This window comes from Molossus molossus, unplaced genomic scaffold, assembly GCF_014108415.1.
Source record: "Molossus molossus isolate mMolMol1 unplaced genomic scaffold, mMolMol1.p scaffold_m16_p_6, whole genome shotgun sequence".
Taxonomy (NCBI): Eukaryota; Metazoa; Chordata; class Mammalia; order Chiroptera; family Molossidae; genus Molossus; species Molossus molossus.
The window spans coordinates 60,755,484-60,766,446 of NW_023425399.1; the positions used below are offsets into that span (position 1 = coordinate 60,755,484).

General features: G+C 37.7%; 1 pseudogene; it reads right to left on the reverse strand.

Moving 5' to 3' along the window:
- Positions 1-1,353: 1,353 nt before the first annotated feature.
- Positions 1,354-1,554, reverse strand: LOC118619507 (annotated as a pseudogene).
- Positions 1,555-10,963: the final 9,409 nt, after the last annotated feature.

The window sequence follows — 10,963 nt, forward strand, 5'->3', positions numbered from 1 at the left end:
TAATATTGAATTTGCAGTGCATATTTCTGATATCCTAATGGAGACATCTGAAGGCAATTGACTATATAGATATGGATCTCAGAACAGCAAGTGACTTTGGACTTAGGAATTTGGGAGTCATTGTATGGCCATGGGTATGAGAGAGTGTGAAATGAATAAACTATAAATAAACTTTGAGAAATTCAGCATTTAATCACTGGGTGGAGGGAGGATGAGCCAACAAAGAACACTGAGAGGAAAATGTAGAATATAGTTTTTCTGGAAACCAAAAAAATTGGTGTTTTAAGGAGAGGATAATACTCAATGGTGCCAAATTCTACAGTCAAATAACATGAGGACTGATTGGATTCCACTGGATTTAGCAATATGGAGATTCTTGGTAACCGTGGAAAAATTTACTGCAGAAATTAAAGTGAAATCCAAGTGCTGGGAAATTTTTACCCAATACAAAATATAACAATATCTTTAGAGCACTAAATATAAGTTTAAATTACAAATAAATACTGATCTCTGGCCTGGTTGAGCTCACAAAGAGATGTGCCATATGAATATTTTTGTAAGGGTGGACAAACAGTGATGTAGGAAAGAAAGGTAACAGTTTAATTGTAGAGAAAAAAAGTAACCAGAAGACCTAAATGTTAATCTTTGGTCCTCATTTAACTAATTGCACCTAACTCTCCTTTAGCAGGTCCACTTGTCTGTCTGAGTTGCAGCTCTTGACTGTCTAAGGCTACATGTTAGGAAATAATTCCTAGAGTTCCCTGTGTACCAGTGTAGAGGGTTCTCCTCATGGGGCTAGAAGGACATGAGCAAAAATTTCATACTACCTCCAGTTCTACAATATAATGGGGGAAATATATATAACTTCTCTAAGTTTCAATTTTTTTTCACTTAAAAATGTGGGTGCTCTAGGATTCCCCCCTCAAGGCCATTTACAGTTTTGAAATGAAAATAATTAGGTTAATAAAAATGAACATCTAATTTTGTCTGTTCAATTAAGCTGATTAAGTCTTTGTTGTAATATCTTCATCACTGGATGAGTAAATTATTTTAACATTTTCCTAAAACCATTATATTTTTGGCTTCTTACTTGCCTTTTAATTCTCTGTGTGTACAGGGGAGTTGTTGCTTTTCCTTCCCTGTGGGTGAGATCATCTTGACTGGAGGCCTTCTCTGTAATCATGGTTTCTCTCTAACATCAAGGCCCACATTTTCAGGAATAAACACAGTTGGAAATGGATGATTCCCTGGTTTCATAAAACCTCTAAAGAACATTAGATAATGCTCATTGTAGCAGTAAAACTTAATTATCCTCTGTGCCAGCGGTTTTTATATCTCATCAGAGATTCTATTGGAGGCATCACTGGGTATTTCAAAGATATTTGAAAACAATGCATTGATGGAATTATCTTCAACAGAAAGTCATTAAATGTTTATGATTTTTGGTGGGTCTATCAAAACCACTTAGCTACCATTGTTTCATTTTGGACTCAATTTTTAAACTGATAAGAACAGATACTACACTTGATCTTAGCCAAAAGGCCAAGCAGAAATTGGACCCCATTTTTAAAAAGTACTGAAGGGAGCTAACTTTGCAGCAAAGGTATGTACAGTTGAGTACTGAAAACTTGTTTAATTCTGGAAGGCTAGGAACTTTGAGACTTATGCCTCATTGGGAGAAACAACTAGAAAGGCAATTTTAGTCACTTTCTGTTCTATAGGGCCAGTGGAATAATTAAAAATATGGTGATTTAAGATGACTGTTGATATGATAGAAGAAATAGTAAATCTAGTTTGAATGAGGTATTCAAGATTTAAAAAAAATTATATTAAAATCTTAGGAAAAATATAGGAACTATTAAAAGTGAATCCAATGACTAAATGCTTCTGCTCAGCAAATGAAATCATCAGCAAAATGAAAATGTAACCTACTGAATGAGAGAAAATATTTGCAAATCATATGTCAGATAAGGGGTTAATATTCAAAATCTATAAAGAATCCACACAACTCAATAGCAAAAAAGCAAACAATCTGATTAAAAGATGGGCAGAAAATGTGAATAGACATTTTTTTTCCAAAGAAGACAAATAGATTGGCCAACAGTACACGAAAAGATGCTCAATATCACTTAGCATCAGGAAAATGAAAATCAAAACTGTAATGCAATATCATCTCCACCTGTTAGAATGACTATTATCAAAAAGATAAGACGTTAACAAGTGCTGACAAGAATGTGGAGAAAAAGCAACCCCTATGCACTCTTGGTGGGAATGTAAATTGGTGCAGCCACTATGGAAAACAGTATGGACATTCCTCAAACAATTAGAAATGAACTACCATATGATGCAGCAATTCCTCTTCTGGTTATTTAGCCACACTAACTTGAAAAGATAGCTGCATCCCTATGGTCTTTGCAGTATTATTTTAATAGCCAATATATGAAAATACTCTTTTTTTTTTTTATCCTCACCCGAGGACATTTTTCCATTTTTTGTTCAGATAGAGCAGGAGGGAGAGAGAGGAAGAGAGAGAGAGAGAAACATCGATGTGAAGGGACACATCGAGTGGCTGCCACCTGCACGACCAACCAGGGCCAGGGACAAACTACAACTGAGGTATGTGCCCTTAGCGGGAACCAAACCCGGGTCTCTCTGGACCACAGGCTGACGCTCCAACCGCTGAGCCAAACCGGCCAGGGCTGAAAATACTCTTAATGTCTACGAATAGGTAAATGGATAAAGAAGATGTGGTATATATAATGAAATGTTACTTATAAAAATGAATGAACTCTTGTTGTTTGTGACAACATGGGTTGGCATTATGCTCAGTGAAATAAGTCAGACAGAGAAAGACAAATACCATATGATTTTACTTATATGTAGAATCTTAAAAACAACAACAACAACAAAAAACCCATCCAACCAATCAACTAGTCAAACAAACAAACCAAACTCATAGATACAGAGAACAAATTGGTGCTTGTCAGAGGCAGGGGTTGGTGTGTGAGTGAAATGGGTGAAGGGGGTCAAAAGGTACAAACTTTCAGTTATAAATAAATAACTCCTGGGGATATAATATACAGCATGATGACTATAGTTAGAAATAGTGTATTACATATTTGAAAGTTGCTAAAAGAGTAGATCTTGAAAGTTCTCCTTATAAAAAAACTATAACTATGTATGGTGACAAAAATACTGATCATTTTGAAATATATAAAGTATCAAATCAGCACTGGCTGGTTTGGCTTATCAGTTAGAGCATCAGCCTATGGACCAAAGGGTCATGCGTTTGATTCCTGGTCAAGGGCACATACCTGGGTTGCTGGTTTGATTCCCCAGTGCTGGTCAGAGTTGTGCAGGAGGCAACAGATCAATGTGTCTCTCTAGCATTGATGTTTCTCTCCCTCCCTTCATTCCACTCTCTCTAAAAATCAATAGAAAAATATTCTTGGATGAGGATTAACAACAGCAAAAAAGTATTAGATCATTATGTTGTATACTTGAAACTAATATAATGCTATATGCTAATTGCATCTCAATTTTGAAAGTTCTACCCACTGGAATATGATTAATACATATTTTATAAACAATCAGGAAAAATAATAGAGCAATGCTGGTTACCTTTCTGCATGGCATGGTTACTTTAGAGACCCGATGAAAGCTGAGTGTTTTCTATCAAGACAAAGGTGCATGCCTACAAAGCCAGTAACACTGCCCAAAATCCACTGGGCAGGGTTGGGGCATTAAGCAACAATTACCAACATAATATGCAGAGTGGCTCATGCAGTGTTTCAGCATAAGGATGTTGCCTGTTTGTGACGGTTCACATTGGGTAGTTACCTACTGACATATTTTTGTATTCTTTCAATGCAAAACAGAGAGGCAGACTAGTAAAAACAAAAGTAAGCATAATAAGGGATTAGGCTGGCTGTGTAGTTTCTGAGATGTTTTATGTGTTCTTTTTAGTCATTCCAATCCTCTAATATCTCAGGCTGTGCTCCTCAAAATTTCCAATTAAAGTACCCCTGATACTCTGTCATGAAGGGGAGCCCTGAAGATCTGGAGACCTGGGCCAAAGTTGCAGGCAACAAGTGAGACAGTCCTTCATTTTTCTTATTATCTCAAAAACATACCCAATTTTCATATTTCAACCTATAAAATACTTATTTTAATATAGGAAGACTATTGTCCAGAAAACGAATCCAATAATCCAATAACAAAACATGATGCTGTTTGTCTACTGCATTTGAAGAAATGATTTTAGCATCCTGGCATACCTCTGTTCTTCACAAACTAAACAGCTAGGGAACAAGGTGACCTCACTTTTTCTCAGAATGTGGAGATGGTCAGTTGTAGTCTCTTGCAAGATTGCAGGGGAACTGTAAACCAAGCTGTAAGTCTACACTGGTGTAGCTGGCTTTGGGATTGTAGTAAATATTCATCATTTCCTCTTTTTACTGCCTATTCAAGATTTCCTCACTAGTGCTACAGCTGGTCTGGGTGGTTTGACTGGTCTAATAACCAAGGCCTTTAACCCCCAGGGGTCTGAAGTCTTTGTTGCCTAGCTCACAGAGGTGTATGGACATTGCCATTTAGAGCTGCTGTGGAAGCACCTGGAGGGGTGTGTAGAAAAAGGTGCAGATACAGAGAGATGCATAAACTAAACCTCACATGGTAACCCTCTGTGTACAGTGGTTCATACATTTTGCTTTTTTCACATAACATTTAACAGTTGCATTTATCAACAGCAATAGAACTGACATTTGAAACAGATCATTTTTGGCTTGTGTGCAGTATTTTTTATTATTATTATTTTTTATTATTTATTTATTTATTTTTTATTTAATTTTATTTTTGTTACAGATGTTTCTCCTTTTTTACCCCATTGACACCCTCCTCCCCATCCCCCCCCTGCCCCGTCCCTGGCTTTGTTGTCCATGTCCATTGGTTATGCATACATGCATATAAGTTCTGTGGTTTATCTCTTCCCATCCCCCACCACCCCCTCTTCTGAGGATTGTCAGTCTGTACCCTACTTTCGTGTTTCTGGGTCTACCCTATTCCTCAGACTGTTATATTCATTATATTCCATATATAGGTGAGATCATGTGGTATTTGTCTTTTTCTGCTTGGCTTGTTTTACTTAGGATAATACTTTCCAGGTCCCTCCATGTCGTCTCAAAGGATAAGAGATCTTTCTTTCTTACAGCTGCATAGTACTCCATTGTGTATGTGTACCACTGCTTTTTTATCCATCCATCTACTGATGGACACTTGGGCTGTTTACAGATCTTAGCTATTGTAAATAGTGCTGCTATGAACATGGGGGTACATGTATTCTTCCTGACTGGTGTTTCAGGCTTCTTAGGGTACATTCCAAGAAGCGGGATCACTGGGTCAAATGGAAGTTCAATTTTTAATTTTTTGAGGTAGCACCACATTGTTTTCCACAGTGGCTGCACCAGTCTGCATTCCCACCAGCAGTGCACTAGAGTCCCCTTTTCTCCACACCCTCGCCAACACTTGTTTGATGACTTGTTTTAATTTGCATCTCTCTGATGATTAGTGATGTTGAGCATTTCTTCATAGGTCTCTTGGCCATTTGTATGTCCTATTTGGAGAGGTGTCTATTCAGCTCCTCTGCCCATTTTTTAATTGGGTTCTTTGTCTTCCTTTTGTTGAGTTGTATGAGTACTCTATATATTTTGGAAATTAACTCCTTATCTGAGGTATCATTGGCAATGATGTTCTCCCATACAGTGGGTTGCCTTTCCATTTTGATGATTGTTTCTTTTGCTGTGCAGAGGCTTTTGAGTTTGATGCAGTCTAATGTGTTCATTTTTTCCTTTGTTTCTGTTGCCTTAGGTGATGTATCAGTGAAAATTCTGCTGCATATGATGTCCGAAATTTTGATGCTTACATTTTTTTCTGGAATTTTTATGGATTCATGGGTCACATTTAAGTATTTTATCCATACATCACAATGTCTTAAGTTGGTATTTATGACAAGAGATTTGTCTCTACAGTGTTTTTTTTGGCTCACAGCTTTTGGAGTACACATCTTACTTGGGTGAGACTTCTGCATGACCTTTCCAGATAGATATCTGAGAGTACAGGGGATACAATTATGTGTTAGACTAAAAATCCACTCGATGTTATATAAGCTTATAAAATAAAGAATATTGAATTATAAAATTTCAAAACCAGAGATCTCACTTATTACCTAAACTTATTTAATAGATTAAAAAATAATTCGAAATATTTAAGATGATATACTTTATCGTGATCATAATAAGATGTGCTAATATATATATATATACACACACACACATATATTATATATATACATATATATCGTGAATATATGTCACATACTGTGGAAAGCATTTATTTATATGATCTCTTAAAAACAATATTTTTGTTATCCAAAATTTTCAGATACAAAACATATCTAACCAGTAGTGGAAGTGAAACTCAAACCAAAGATTGTGTGACAGCAAAGTCCATGCTTACAATACTACACACACCTGCTCCCACGGTCATTGTGAGCAGGTGAACCTGGTGGCAAAGCATCAACAAGTGTGCAGGTGCACCTTTAGATCGCAGGGTGGAAGAGCTATGCCAATCTATGTTTTTGCTGAACCCATTAGAATGTCAAACATCAAAGTTCCTGAGTCTAAGAACGAGAACTGGATTTTACTGTACAGCCAATATAGGAGCAGCTCTCCAATTTTCATGAACGTGTTTCAAAGTACTTTCTCTCCAAAACCATTTAAAAAGATTAGCAAGCAATTTGACGACTTAAAAATAGGTTGGCTTAGTTAAACTATTTACATTGCAGTTGGATATTCAGATGTTATTTATCTATTAAAATATTTTCCAAAAGGACATTTTTGTCAAATAAATTGGTAGATCGATAAGGGTAAAAATTATCAGATACATAGATTTATTCATTAGATAGAATATATTGCGTTCCCTATGGATAAGCAGAATTCTTCTGGGATAATGACCAGAAATGAAAACATCCATTCACACAATGATCATTTACTATTTATCAAGGATTTATTGAGCTTCTACTATTTGCCAGACTTTCTGTTTGTTGCTGTGGACACAAATAGCACAGAGCAGTACTTTCCTATGCTGTACATTGCAGATTGTTTTAAAATGTTGCATCTACTACTTGCATCTGTAGAAGTAGTGTTTTAGAAATTCCCCATTTCCTTCTATAATTCTTTAATACTGCTTACAGCTTGAAAAATTACATAAAAAACCTGGGATGTCATTCTACAATTATTGAGTGTTAGATTTGGAAGTAAAACATAGATACTTCCCTTATTTTACAAATAATGAAACAGGCCAGAGAGTAAAATGAACTGGAAGTAACAAAATAAGTTAGGGATGTAGGCAGGAGTGGAAACCAAGTCTCCTGATTTCCACCATGTTGTTATTTTATTGCACTACTGAAAAAAGGTCACACCTTCAAGGTGATACACCTATTTAATACAATTTGGATATATACTAAATTATTAACATTTCCTACAAAGCTCACAATCCTTCAAATAATTTCAAAGACTTGAACATACATTGTCAAGATATTCTTTATTATAAATAAACTCAATATCTCATTACTATATAAAATTAAGCTGTGTGTAATGTAATCCAATATCTTCTTTGTGTTTTTCTTCAATGAAAAAATGAAACAACTGCCCTGGCCAGTTTGGCTCAGCGGTTAGAGCGTTGGCCTGCGGTCCGGAGAGACCCGGGTTCGGTTCCCGCTAAGGGCACGTACTTCGGTTGCAGTTTGTCCCCGGCCCTGGTTGGTCGTGCGGGTGGCAGCCACTCGATGTGTCTCTTTCACATCGATGTTTCTCTCTCTCTCTCTCTCTTCCTCTCTCTCATCCCACTCTATCTGTACAAAAAATGGAAAAATGTCCTCGGGTGAGGATTAAAAAAAAAACAAAACAAAAAAACCAGAAAAAAAATAAAAAATAAAAAATGAAACAACTGATGATTAGACTAATTTTGATATTCATGATGATAAAAATTAATTGCCCCAACTTTTGAAAAATTTTGAGATGTGTTTTGAAGCTGCTTGAAACAACAAGTAATTGTTCAGTTTTTTAATATATATGTCAAATCTAGGTTGACTTTAACTTTGGATGTCTTTCCCTCTTCTATATTACTTATATTGTGGTGTAGTACTTTGGTTTCCCTAGGAAACAGACTGAGATTTGCACACAGATGGACGAATGGGAAAGGCTGCTGGGGAACAACACCTATCAGAGATGAGGAAATCAGGAGTGGGCTGGGGAGAATTTGAATTGTGATGTAAGAGCTACCCAGGCCTCAGCCAATCCTGGGAAGAGTGCTGGGGCCAGTGTGCTCTTCAGAGTTCTCAGGCCCTGACACTGAAGTCTCGGCTTCTCTGGGCCCCACTCCCTGGCTCACCACTGGAAGTAGGCTGCCCCTGGGAAAGCAGCATGAACTTGAGTGAAGTGGTTCTTTTTAGCTGAGGGCAAGTCTTGGAGAGGGACTCAACTGCCAACACTTGCAGTAGCTGGGAGACTGAAAGCTGCAGTCTTAACAGGGCACACCAGGCAGAAGCCGAAAGGAGTGACATGGTTTTGGAATGAGTTTTCCATAAAATAATTTTTGGAAGATGAATGACTGAAGTCACATAAGTATTGGGGCATTGATGAGGAGTTCATTACTATTATTGTTGTTGTTGTTGTTGTTGTTGTTATATTTAAAATAAGTAACAAGGCTGAAGGTAGAGAGATAAGTTATAATTCAAATATGTCTTCCTTTTCAGTTTCACAGGGTGATCCATATAGTCTTTTGCCAGAAGGAAGATGTGTAAGTAGAATATAACAGCCACCTTGTTCTCCTTAATTGTTTGGAGCTGTGGCTGGGGAGCCTAGACAAGCAATGAGTGCAGATCAGTTGCTGCATCGAAACATTTTTTATTCAAGATTAACTTTCAAGCAGGATTTTGGAAATGGGCCCAGTTCTCCACTGACTTACCAAATGCCTGGAAGATGAGGCTGAAAAACAGTACAATAAATCAAAAGGCACTGAGGTGTGGATATCTGGGAGGACAGCTACAACAAGTTCTCTAAGCATAAGCATTTCCTGTACACTTTGGTATGACAGAGTGATGAAAATGCTTTTGGGAGGCAGATTCAACTTGAGTATAGAATAAAGAAATTGGGAAAGAAAACAGGAATTTTAAAGAGAATCTTTATAGATTTAGAAACATAAACACTTCAAAATATCAACTCTGAAAAAAAATTTCAGGTGTCTATTTTTTATGGAAAGAGTATATTTTCTATCCTAGTCATAATGATCAGGTGTGATTAAAGATACTTGTAACATATTTGAAGTCCTCGTGGGCTCCAGGATGTTGTGTCATCTATGGAGTAACTGAAAGTAGAGAAGGTGTTTAGTCTGGGCCACTCCTAACAAGAGAGCTGCTGAGGGCCTTCGAACATGAAATTCTGACCTATAGAAAAGGCATGAACTGATACTGTGTTGCTCCAGAGAAAAGACCAGAAAGCAACAAGCAGACACGGAGACAGATTTTGATCTAACCTGAGAAAGACCTTTCTCACATTCAGATGTACCACCCCCAACTGGACTTGGTCAAGCAGAGGCTGATGGACACCCTGTGGACCTGAAGAGGCTTTTCCTTTACTGAATGGAGTTCAGGCCATATCTCTGTTAGAGACTTTCCTTATTTTAGGATTTTATTTCCCTGAGTCCTCAAAGATAAATTTTTCTGCATTCTTCCCTTGTTCCTCTTTCATTTTCAGTTATCATCATCATAACTACAACTATTGCAGAACATAAAGCAGGCTCGAATTCGACTTGGCCTCTGCCCTGTAACCCTGATGTAGGTGCAGTCTTGGGCATAAACAGGGTGTGCAGTGAAAAGTGACCTGGAACTGGGCAGAATTTAGTTTGAATTCCTGCTGTATGCCTTCCCTTTTCCAAACATTAGATTTCTCTGCATTAAATGGTCACAATAATACGTAACCTTAGAATGTCTCTGGGAGAGTTAGGTAAGAGGAATTGTTTCAAAGTGCCTAGTTTGGTACCTAGCCCAAAGTAGACACCCATAAACAGTCACTTCTTCCTCCAGGACCCTTCCTATTTCTTTCTTAATTCTGGTTACTATGGGATCCACATAACACTCAATAACCTCAACTCCATTCCGGTACTGCCTTTTGCCAAAATTAGGTCTCAGAGGTTTGCTGCCAAAAGGTCAGAAAAGAAAATAGAGAGTCTAAGAGGTCAAGTACTACATAGCCAGATCTTTCTCATCATGACTGAAACCCAGTGCATCATGTTCTCACTAAACTGCCTCCTTTGTTCCTTGCTTCTCTTGCGATACTGTCACACCTACATCCTCTGTCTCTGGCCATATGCCTAACCCAAGTCCTCCAAGGTGGCTGGAGAGGTGAGCCTGTGTCCCTAGAGACACTATGTGGTTTCATGTAGGAAGAGTAGGAGACTGGGGCCTGGTAGGGCAGGGGCAGGATGGGACATGGTGCAAAGAATGGGGGTGGGCAAGGGGTTAGGGCTCAGGAATGCCCTGTCAGTCTTCATCGTCCTCTCAAGAAGTGTCTCTGTCCCTCCTTAACTTCCTGTGCTCTGCATGTGCCTGGCATGTTGGCAGGAAAAATGGACATAGAATCCTGTAATTTCAGTACACTTTTGGAAATGCTCTTCTAAAAACTCAAGAGATCATAAAAACCTGATGCAATTTAACTGAGAGAGAAAAGCATACATATTTGCAAGGATTTCAATAAAATTCCTCTTTGATTATTTTATTAATAATGCCAGCAATTCTATTCATTCTGAGTTTTTTTTTTTTCTTTTTCTTTTTTTTATCCTCACCCGAGGATACTTTTCCATTTTTTGTACAGATAGAGTGGGAGGGAGAGAGAGGAAGAGAGAGAGA